A 12,369-nucleotide genomic window follows, 5' to 3' on the forward strand; every position below is an offset into this window, starting at 1 on the left:
TTCTTTTAAATTGTACTTAATTGTACATAAGTGTGGCCTTGCCAAGGAACTGCATAATTGCGCTCTGGAACTCAAATACTCTCTGGCAAAAATATCAACATACCATATGCTTTTAATCGCCTGTTGCACCTAAATGTTAGGTTTCTTTGGCTTATATGCAAGGACATTCAGGGCACTTTGAATATCAACATTTTCATATATCTCAACACTAAAAAAAATTAGTTTTCTTTTAACTAAAATAGATAATCTCACATTTGCCATGTTACTTCTTCGTATCATCTGTGTTTATTCTCTGCCACAGAAGTCTTTCCCTATTTAATTTTGAGTACAAATAAACATTACACAAACCACTGAGAGAAGTCTGCATTGAATTTGCAATATGACATCAGTTGACAGTCCCTATCTAACTATAGGACAATATACAAGTTATTTTACATTCAATTCTCAGTGGATATGTTGCATGATTTTATTTATTTAGCAATACAGTGCAGAATAGGCCCTTACAGTCCTTCGAGCCACATCACCCCAGCAACCTTCGACAAACCCAGTGAATCCTGTCCTAATCCTGGGATGATTTTACAATGACCAGTTAATCTACTGGGTATGTCTAGAGCACCTGGGAGAACTCAAGCCTTCCATGGAGAGGACGAACAGGGAGTTCTTACAGAATGGCACGAAATTGAACTCCAATCTCTGGGAGTCTTGAGCTGTATTACCGTTGCACTACCTTGGCACCCACATGATTTATCCGCATACATGGATATGACATTTGTATGACAAAATATGACATATCCACATGTTTTGCTGTTACAGTCAGCAGAGAGGGCACAAAAGAATGGAATGTGACCCTCTCTACTTCAGCAAATTTAGAAATGTAATGCAGGACTGTTAACCAGCCTTTTTCTTCAAACAGGCTGTCAGTTCGTTGCCTTTGGGATGACAGAAGGCATTCTGAAGTGTTCATTCTCAGACTCTGACCTTCCTCAGCACTGACATTTTACTGTTGGCATCCGTCCTCTCTATATACAAAGTTTCACATAGTTCTGTCAGTTTTCTGACAACAATCTGTTTCAATGCTCAGACCTGAGGGGGTTACTTTGAGATAAACTGTACAAAAACAAAACTTGCGTGTAATAATTGGAGCTATCCTCAGGCTATTCAAAGCAAATTAATTTTATTAAACCCATCCAGTAGATAAAATGTCCTTTTGTGATTTAGTATTCCTTCCAATAAAATGAACAATGATTTTAAACGCAACTAAAATACGTGTCAGCTGTATTAATTTTAAGATGCTATAAAATCTAAAATAGATGTCATACTTAAATCCTTAATTACCTGAGATCACAGGAATCCATGTTTTACTTGATTCTAATTTTAACTTCAGAATGCATTTAGCTTCCCACTATATCATCCTGAGGAAGTCATGAAACAATCAATCACTTCTGTCTTTAATTTGATCTTTAATTTCTCACATCTACCAGAAGTCCAGCAGACAATTGTCAAATCCTACTCTCATTGTATCACTGATCAAGTGAAATCACAGTTCTGAGGAACTTCAAAAGGTAATTACTATGTATATAGCACAGTTTACGAGCTATAACAACGTGTATTTATCTTGTTAGTGTGTCCACTGGCTAACTTTCTGGACAGGTGGAAACAGGTTTGAACTCTGATCTGTACTTTGTTACCTGTGGCTGCAGTTTCTACATTGGAATCTACAGTTATGGTGAGGACTGGAAAGATGTAGAATGAGGTATATGTAAGCTTGTTTTGCCATTTGCTTGCTCTGATTGATAATCTATGGATCTGCCTGCCTTAAATAATAAAGTATGAGGATGAAGTGGGATGACAGACAGACAGACATAGTTTATTAATCCCAAGAGAAATTGGGTTTCGTTACAGTTGCACCAACCAAGAACAGAGTAGAAATATAACAAAACAAAACCAGAAATAATTAAATGATAATAGGTAAATTATGCCAAGTGGAAATAAGTCCAGGACCAGCCTATTGGCTCAGAGCGTCTGACACTACAAGGGAGGGAAAAGATGCAAGAAAGAGAATTAAAGAGGATACAATTACCTTAAATTGATTCTTCCCAGTCATTGGCTGCAGCCACAGCAACTGACAAGCATCATTTCCTCAAGGAGATTGATTCAAACAAGCATGTTTAGCTCACTGCACCCATGACTCACTGGCTAGACACAGCCCAAACTCCATCAATAAAGTTGCTGAAAACACTATTGTTTGCAGAATTTTAGATGATGATAAGGAGGGGCACAGGAGCTAGATCGGCTGGTTGAGTGGTGTCGCAACAACAACATTGCACTCAACATCAGTAAGACCAAGAAATTGGTCGTGGACTTCAGGAAGGGGATGTTGGGGAAGTGTACACCAACCTTCATTGAGGGATCAGCAATGGAAAGGATGAACAGTTTTAGATTCCTGGGAGTCAACATCTCAGAGGATCTATCCTGGGTCCAGCATATTGATGCAATTACAAAGAAGGCACAACAGTGACTATGTTTCATTAGGAATTTTAGGGGACTTGGTACGTCACAAAGAACTCTAGCAAATTTCTACAGATGTGCCATGGTATGAAGTGGTGACTACACAAGATCAGAAAAAGATGCAGAAAGAACAAACTCAGTCTCCCCATCATGGGCACTAGACTCCCCTGCGTCGTGAACGTCTTCAAAAGGTGATGCCTCAAAAAAGCTGCATTCATCATTAAGGACCCAGGACATGCCCTTTTCTCATTTCTATCACCCAGGAGGAGGTACAGGAGTATACTCACTGTTTTAGGAACAGCTTTTTCCCCCGCTACCATCAGATTTCTGAATGAACAATGAATCCGTGTCTACTGCTCACCACTTTTTTTCTTTTTTTGTACTACTTATTTAATATACAAGTTTTTAATTTAATTTATAGTCGTTAAGTATTGCACTGTACTACTATGACAAAACAACAAATTTCATGACCTATGCCAGTGATATTAAACCCGATTCTGATGCTGATATTCAGACACACTTGTCTCCACCATTTATCTCCAGCTGCTCAATTTTCCTACCTTTTGCTTGTTGCCCTATGATGGAGAAGGAAGCGTGTGGCAATGATCAAACCGTTGAAGGTGCATTGGATGCCAAATGTTCAGGGATGTATTGAATGAAAGGAGCAATAACTGTGGATCCCATTTGATGGAAACCTTCATTTGGTGGATTACGCTACACCTAAGAGTGGATCTGCACGTGGTGAAATACGGCATGACTAGCAATCTACTAGATGAACTCAGTGGGTCGAGGAGCATCTGTGAGAATAAAGGAATTGTCAGTGTGAGCCACTTACAGTTGCTTGATCATTGAGCTCATTAAATATCTCATAGCATTATACTTAGGTCCTTGATCCTGGCATGGACTTCTTACAATTATCCTTTCGATTATATACCTGCAGGGACTATTTCTATCTTTCACTTCCCATGACTGTGTGGCTAGGCACAGCTCAACTGCCATCTATAAATTTGCTGATGACACAACTACTGTCGACAGAATTTCAGATGGTGATTGGAGGGTGTACAGGAGCAAGATATATCAGCTAGATGAGTGGTGTCGCAGCAACAGCCTTGCACTCAATGTCAGTAAGACCAAAGGACAGATTGTAGACTTCAGAAAGGATAAAATGAAGGAACATACACACCAGTCCTCAAAGAGGGATTAGAAGTGGAAAGAGTGAACAATTTCAAGCTCTTGGGTGCCAACATCTCTAAAGATCTTTCCTGGTCCCAATGACACAGTGGCTGTATTTCATTAGGAGTTTGAGGAAATTTGGTATGTCATCAAATTTCTACAGATATGCCGTGAAGAACATTCTTACTAGCTGCATCACTGTTTGGTATGGTAGCATGGCGGGGGGGGGGGGGTGTCTACTGCACAGGATGGAAATGATCTGCAGAGAGTTTCAAACTTAGTTGACTCCATCATAGGCACTAGACTCCATTATATCCAGGACACCTTCAAGGAGCGGTGCCTCAAAAAGGCAGTGCTGATCATCAAGGACCACTATCACCCAGGACAGGCCAGCTTCTTATTGCTACCATCAAGGAGCGGGGACAGCAGCCTGAAGGCACATACTCAATGATTCAGGAACAGCTTCAGGAAGGGAAAATGGAAGATCAGGTTATTATTTAAATGGTCAAAGATTGCATCATGTTGCTGTGCAGAAGGACTTGGGAGTGCTTGTGCATGAATCACAAAAGGTTAGTTTATAGGTACAGCAGGCTAGCAAGAATGTATATGTCATGTTGCCCTTCATTGCTGGAGGGATTGAATTTAAGAGCAAGGAGGTGAGGCTGCAACTGGAGTACTGCATGCAGTTTTGATCTTCTTACTTGAGGAAGGATAGACTGGCTTTGGAGACTGTGCAGAGGAGGTTCAACAAGTTGATCTCAGAGATGAGGAGAGATTGAGTTGCCTGGGATGTACTTGCTGGAATTCAGAAGGATGAGAGGAGATCTTATAGAAACATGTAAAATTATGAAAGGGATGGATATGATAGAGGCAGGAATGTTGTTTCCACTGGTAGGTGAGACTAAAACTAGGGGGACATAACCACAAGCTTTGGGGGAGTAAATTTAGGATGGAGATAAGGAGGAATTACTTTTCCCCAAGGGTGGTGAATCTGTGGAATTCTCTGCCCAATTGAAGCAGTGGAGGCTATTTGTTGTTAAGGCATGTAGGTGGCGATGGGCAGATTAGCCATGATCTTATTGAATGGCGGAGCAGGGTTGACAGGCTGGACTGTTCCTATTTCTTATGTTCTTCCCCTCTGCCATCCAATTTCTCAGTGGTCATTGAACCTATTAACACTACCTCACTACATTATTTAATTTCTATTTTTGTACTACTTATTTAATTTCTATTTTTGTACTACTTATTTAATTTAACATCCACATTCTTACTGTCATTCAGACTTTTCCTCTCTATTATATATTGCATTGTACTGCTGCCACCGAGACAACAAATTGAACGACATATGCTGTTGATATTAAATCCATTTCTGATTCCAATTCCTCCAAGACTTCCAATGCAAACCTTGATACCATGTGTGCTATTCCTCACTATTTCTCAGTACAGATTCATTTCTGCTTGCCTGCCAGCATCTGCTCCAGTCTCAGTTAACCACTCCACGAAGTCTAAAAGATGGGTTCTGCAAGGTGCTTGAGCATATTCTCCTTCTGCGAATACACTCACACTCCTCAGAAGGCAGTGGACAGATTATATGCTGCTCCCATTTCAGTAAATCCCCTTCTCTCCAATATAGCTGTTCTTTCCTCTTTCTACTACGTACACATGATGTGATTGGTGTGGTGGAGGGAGGCTGCTTCGAATCATGTTGTGACAGCTGAGACGCTGGCATCCTCTGAGCAAGACCAACAAATTGCACCTGTGCAGGCTGTACCGAAGGTTGAGAAAACAGGGTTCTTCTTCACCCGCAATATGCCCTGGTGTCAGTAAAGTCGGAGAGCAGCTTCTGATTTCTATTCCACATCATGTACACACCTACACTAGGTCAATATCCACTATAGAATATCGTTAGAAACAAGACTGATCTGATGCCAGAGAATTGGAGAGTGACAAATGTTACTCTTTTGTTCATAAAAATACAGCAGAAGTAAGTCCAACAAGCACAAGCAACTCTGTTTTGACTTCGCATTGGAAAAGCTTTTAGAAATATATATATATACATATATATATATATATATATATATATATATATATATACGCACACATATATACACACACAAAGGCCAAATATTATTAAATAAATTTGATTGAATTTTTAATGAGGCAACAGATGGAGCTGATGAGGTTATTGCAGTCAGTGTGGCATAGATATTCTTTTGATAAGTTAATGCCCAACAGCCATATCAGTAAAGTTGAAGCCCATGGCATAAAAGAGCCATTGATAGCAAGGATGTAAAGTTAAGTAACAGGCAACAGAAAATCCTGGTAGTTTGTTGGAAAGTGAATAGTAGCATTTCCCAAGATTATTGTTTTTCCAGTTGCAGTTGATGATCTAGATTCAGATGTGCAGGCCATAATTTCAAAGTTGCAGACAACAAAGAGGATTGTGATAAGTTGTAGTAGGATCTGAACAGGCCACTGAAATGGGCGGACTCATGGTAAATGATGTTCAATGCAGAGAATTAAGAGTAAAACATTTTGAGGAAGAATGAGGACGAACCAAAAAAATGGATAGAGTACAAAGGAGACTGACTAGGATATTGCCTGGAATAAATGACTTTGGTTATGGATGAGAGTCTGGGCTTGATTCTCTTGCAATGAAAGAGGCTGAAGAGTGAACTGACAGAAGTATAGAAATTTATGATACATATCTCATATAAATGAGGGAGTAGATTTAAGGTGAGACAAAAGAGCTTAAAAAGAGATCTGAGAGGAAAGTTTTTTTTAAATCCACAGAGTGTGCTTGATATTGAGAAAAGTATTGCCAAAGCAAGTGGTGTAATCGAATACAATGGCCTGCTTCCATTCTGTACAACTCTCTGACTGTTCACAGGGGTGATGTAGGAGAGAGAACTGGGCTGGGGGGGTGGGGAGTGGTGGCAAGCATAAATGGACTAGTCATTGAGAGTGGCAGGACCAGTTGAGAAATGGTTATTAATGAGGATGAAATTATGTACTTTAATCATAAAATTGGGTAAAATCAGGAAAGTCATTATTATAATTAGCTGGCTTCATCTTGAGTATTATGTTCAATTCTGCCTAACACATTATGGGAAGTGTACTGGGGCACTGGAGAGGATGTTTACCAGAAGGCTTTGTGAAATATGGGACAATTCTTAAATGGATGCAATAGAACTGTTCTCTCAGCTTTATTTGGAAAAAAAAAAGCTCTGAGGGGCGTTCTAATAGAAGCCTATAAAACAATGAAGTGACTGATCAGAGAGGAAATGGGTGATCTTTTCCTCAAGGACCAGAAATCACAGGAGTGAACAATAGGGAAGGGAAATGAAGAGTGACACAAGAAAGAAACTTCTATAGCCGAGCATATGGCTGGAATCTGAAATGCAGTGCAGGTGTGCTGGAGATTCTACTCAGGCCTTCAAGAGAGAATTGGATAAACCAAGGTTGCTCTCTTCCTACATACACACAGGGCCTGAATTATTCATTGTCCTATGCTTATTAGTCATCCCAAAGTTCTCCTGCCGCTGCTCTACCCATCTTACCAATTGATCATGTCATTCCGGAGTCTATAACAATTACGCACTCCATCAACAACACTGATGTTCATATCAGCTGCAAACATATGAATCACACCTCCCACTTTCATGTCAAAATTCTAATGTATTACAGTTAGGTTCCCAGCACCAGTCCACCACTGGTCACAGGCTTCCAATTACAAAAGCTACCCTCTACCATCAACTTTTCTCCGGTTTGGATCCAATTTGCCAATCTGCCCTGGATCCCCTGGGGACTAAACTTTTGGACAAGTCTCCCATGTTAGAATGTCTCAGAAGTCCATGTAGACCACATTAATGGCACTACCCCATCATATCTGGCTCCCCGTTTGTGCTGTAGAAATTCCAAGGCAGTATAATACAATACATTATAAATTTCAGTGATCAATTCTCTATCCGCTGTTTTATCTGGATTCTACTCCATTAATGCTGGAAGAATGGTAGTAAGGAGTTTGGAATGAGAGAATAATTGTTTGAGCTGGATAGCTGGTTTTGGTCAAGGCTGGATTTTTTTTTAAACTTGTGACCTGATTCCAACACACCCATTTTGAAAGTTCAAAATGCAATACCCAGGGTGGAAAAAGCTGACTTATACTCACCCTGACACATACTCTTTGTTATTGAAGAAGCAGATGCTGACAAAATGTTCAAATATATAATGTAATGAAGCCAATAAAAAAGATAGTTGTGAAATAGGCTGCTGATTTTTGCCTTTCTGTTCCCTTCTGCTGGCAAGTTCAAGTTAACCTTACATAATGTCACAACAGTATTGTGAGATTTAGCTAATTATCTGCAATACATGGGGTATTTTATTCAGTGAGCAACCATTTAAAAACTCTAATATTTTAATGAAAGTGCAATGTTAAGAAGATTATAGATTGCATAATAGAATGACATTATAAATGAATGACTATAAATGATTGTAGAATGACATGACATTCTGATACAATTAAAGGGACTACTGTAAGTCATGGTCCAAAATGGATATTTTAATCCAGAAATGTTCAAATTAAATGTTGACAGTGGTTAAATATATCTGCATTTACCTAAAGCAGCATAACATAGAAAAAGAAAGACTGCAGATACTGGCCACTCCCTTCATTCCTGGCCCCATTCTGTTTTGCTGAGGCCCTGTTACTCCTTCTCTTTCCCTCCCCCTGCCTATCATCTTCACCCTCCTCTTGCTGGTTCCCTTTATCCCATGATCAACTGTCCTGTTCAATCAGATACCTCCTTCTACAGCCATTCACATTCCCCACCTATCACCTTCCAGTTTCTTACATTATTCCCTTTTCTCCCCCACCCCTTCCCTATCTCCCTGCTTCCCACCCCCACCTGGATTCACCTATCAGCTGCCAGCTCTTGATCCTCCTGTGCCCCCCCTCACCTCCCCTTTCCTTTTACTCAGGCTTCTGTCTCCCTCCTTTCTAGTCCTGAAGTGTCTCAGCCTGCAACACTGACTGTTCACTTCCCTCCAAAGATGCTGTCTGACGGGCCGAGATCTCCCCGTATTTGAAAACGTGTTGGTTCAAATTTGCATGTTGTTTTGTGAACACCTGTTTCTGATCATTTATTTCCATATCTGAAATGTGTTACTCTTTTAGAAAACTAATTATGATCAAATCTTGTTTTGAAAGCAAAAATACATCATCTTCTGCAGCACATGTACAAAACAAAAGCAAAACCTGGAGATGTAATTGCCAGCGTTCACTTGACCCAAAGACTGCAGCCATGGTAATTTATGTTTAGCACTGAACAGCTGGTTCCCCTTTTCCTTAAGGTTTACTAACATTACATCTCCATAATCAGTCCACAGCTAGAGTCTGAGACAAACAAAGTATGTTAATGATAGTAATTAAAGCTGTAAATAAGAAATAGAATGCAGGATAAAATATGCAAATCCATCTGTAGAACTGATTATGCTTTTAATTATGATGACTTGGAGGGGGAACAATGTGTTAGCATCGGTATTAATAGCTAAAAATAAAGTGAAAGCTTGACATGTATGTTGATTAAAATTTTTGACACGTAAGAAACTACTTCATTGAAGTTTAGAGAATGTCATTTGCTTCCATTTTCCATCTGGCCTACACATGACTCCCAATCCACAGCAGTCTGGATGTTTCATAACTGCCCTGTATTGGCAAAAAGGAAGTCCAAGGACAATTGGGAATGTATTTTAAAAGTTGACTTTATCAGTCAATGCAACACTGTACAGATTTCTTAAACCAGAAACAATTATAATAATCATAACACAATTTTAAACTAAGAAATTACAGCATTACTACATATTAATCTAATGTTCATCTTTCATTCATTGTTGGTGAAAACTTGAAATCAAGCTAGCCTCATTCCCAGCTCTTGATTCTGTACCCAACAGATTACAGTTCTTCAAGTGTTCAACCAAGCACTTTAAATATGATGAGAGCATCTGTCTCCACTACCCTTTCAGGCAGTAGGTTCTACATCGCCGCCACTTACTGAATGAAATGTTTTCTTCTCACCTCTCCTCTAATCGTTTGACCATTGAACACAAATCAATCTCCCCTAGGTACTCACCTTACTGCAAAAGGGAATACGTCATTCCTCAGCCTCCACCGTACTGAAGACAGCAGATTAGACAGCCTTTCTTCAATTATAAATGCCTTTAGTTCTGGCATCATCTTTGTAAATCTCCTCTGCATCCTATGCAAAGCAATCACATACTTCCTATATGGCAGTGATCAAAACTGTACATAATACTCTAGCTGTGGCATCATTAATGTTAACTACAAAATATAAAACAACATTGATTGCATCTTTGATTACACTGATACTAAAGGTCAAAGTTCATTATTGTCAAAGTACATATATGTCACCATATATGACCCCGAGATTAATTTTCTTGTGGGCATACTCAATAAATCCATAGAATAATAACCATAACATAATCAATGAAACACCACACCAACTTGGGTGTTCAACCAGTGTGTAAAAGACAACAAACTATGCAAGTACAACAACAAATAACAATAATAATAACAACAAAGAAACAATAAATATTGAGAACATGAATTCTTGAAAGTGAGTCCATTGGTTGTGGGAATATTTCAATGAGGGGGCAAGTGAACCGAGTGAATTTGGTTCAAGAGCCTGATGATTATGTGGTGATAACTTTTCCTGAACCTGGTGTAACAAGTCCTGTGGCTGTTGTGTCTTCTTCCTGATGGCAGCTGTGAGGAGAGAACATGTCCTGGGTAGTTGGGATCCCTGATGATAGGTGTTGCTTTCCTACGGCAACCCCTTTTAAAAAAAAATATCAAAGCTGAGTTTATTGTTACAGGTGTAATTAAAATCTTACTTTGCAGCAGGATCACAGACACGTACCATCAGAGACACAATATACACAAGAAAAAGTATAAACTATACAGAATTTGGGTATCATGTGGAGCCCAGCAAAGGAACAGGGTATTGAATATGTGGCATCCATCATTCAGCAAGCCCCAGACACACAGCCAACCAGTGCAAGTCCAGAGAGCAGCCAATTCAGCAGCTGTGGCCAACTTCACTCAGCATGTTGCATTCAAGTCTGTTCACCACATTACTATCTGCCATTCACTGGGCATTATTTTAATGTTTTTTGTCAATTATCTTTACAAAACAAATTATGGTTCCTATCAATTCATTACAATGAACACTTTTCCTCATAATTTTTTAAATTGCAATCCAAATGTTAAACTTTAATTACAGCATTAAAATGCACCTTATTAATGAGGCATCAAAATTAAAAATAATTATTATTACTTCTGTTAATATGTTTGAGAAAAGCAGAAATGCAATGAGCATAGCTGGTGCGTAACTAAGCTATGCAGTCTAGCCTGGTGTCAGACATATAAAACTATATAAAAACTAACCTATATTACTTCTCAAAAACTGGGATCAGTAATTCCAGATTAGCAAAGAAAGAAAAATAACCAATGGTCCCATATTTCATAGCAGTGCAAAACTTTCTGCTGGAAAGCTGGAAAGTGGACAGACGTCAGGACAGGGCAAATACGGACTTGGTCGCAAGACTATGTAATCAAATATCTTAAAACAATAAATGGAAGGGCTTAATAATGAACAATGTGATCTCATAGTTAAACCTAGTGCAAAAGTCATAAAACCTTTCATGGTCACCCTGTTGCTGTTCATTCTGGCTTCCTTACCATCAGCCTAAAAGCAAAGTGTGGGGCAGGTGGAACCGATGTCACCAAGCAACAATTCTCTAACCCTCCCTGCACCAGGTCCACCCTGAAGTTCTAAAAATTAAGGTTAGTGGAATTCCTGATATAGAAGTACACACTCTCTATCTCAGCTTGTGGTTGATTTCACTACCAACGGTATCCTTTAATTTTTTTTAAGCCTCTAGTAAGGGAAATATAGTAAGTTCTTTTTATTTGGCCCAGAAAGACCCTTTGTAATTTTACACAGCTCAGCTAAATCTCCTCTTAACAACACACACAAAATGCTGGTGGAACGCAGCAGGTCAGGCAGCATCTATAGGGAGAAGCACTGTCGACGTTTCGGGCCGAGACACTTCGTCAGGACTAACTGAAAGGAGAGATACTAATAGATTTGAAAGTAGTGGGGGGAGGGGGAAATGCGAAATGATAGGAGAAGACCGGAGGGGGTGGGATGAAGCTAAGAGCTGGAAAGGTGATTGGCAAAAGTGATACAGAGCTGGAGAAGGGAAAGGATCATGGGACGGGAGGCCTCAGGAGAAAGAAAGGGGGAGGGGGGAACACCAGAGGGAGATGGAGAACAGTCAGGGTGATGGGCAGAGAGAGAGAAAAAAAAACAAACAACTAAATATGTCAGGGATGGGATAAGAAGGGGAGGAGGGGCATTAACAGAAGTTAGAGAAGTCAATGTTCATGCCATCAGGTTGGAGGCTACCCAGCCTGTATATAAGATGTTGTTCCTCCAACCTGAGTGTGGCTTCATCTTGACAGTAGAGGAGGCCATGGATAGACATATCAGAATGGGAATGGGATGTGGAATTAAAATGTGTGGTCACTGGGAGATCCTGCTTTCTCTGGCGGACCAAGCGTAGGTGTTCAAACCTTTAAAGAGACACTCCCTTCCCTTAACAAGT

General features: G+C 39.7%; 1 long non-coding RNA gene across 1 annotated transcript in view; it reads right to left on the minus strand.

The window, feature by feature from the left end:
* Positions 1-9,491: 9,491 nt before the first annotated feature.
* Positions 9,492-12,369, minus strand: part of LOC132395445 (uncharacterized) — a 36,509-nt gene continuing 33,631 nt past the window's right edge. Inside the window, exon 6 of the long non-coding RNA XR_009512610.1 lies at positions 9,492-10,535. This is a non-coding gene — a long non-coding RNA (uncharacterized LOC132395445). The remainder of the gene's footprint in view (positions 10,536-12,369) is intronic.

The sequence above is a fragment of the Hypanus sabinus genome, chromosome 6 (genome assembly GCF_030144855.1).
Source record: "Hypanus sabinus isolate sHypSab1 chromosome 6, sHypSab1.hap1, whole genome shotgun sequence".
Taxonomy (NCBI): domain Eukaryota; kingdom Metazoa; phylum Chordata; class Chondrichthyes; order Myliobatiformes; family Dasyatidae; genus Hypanus; species Hypanus sabinus.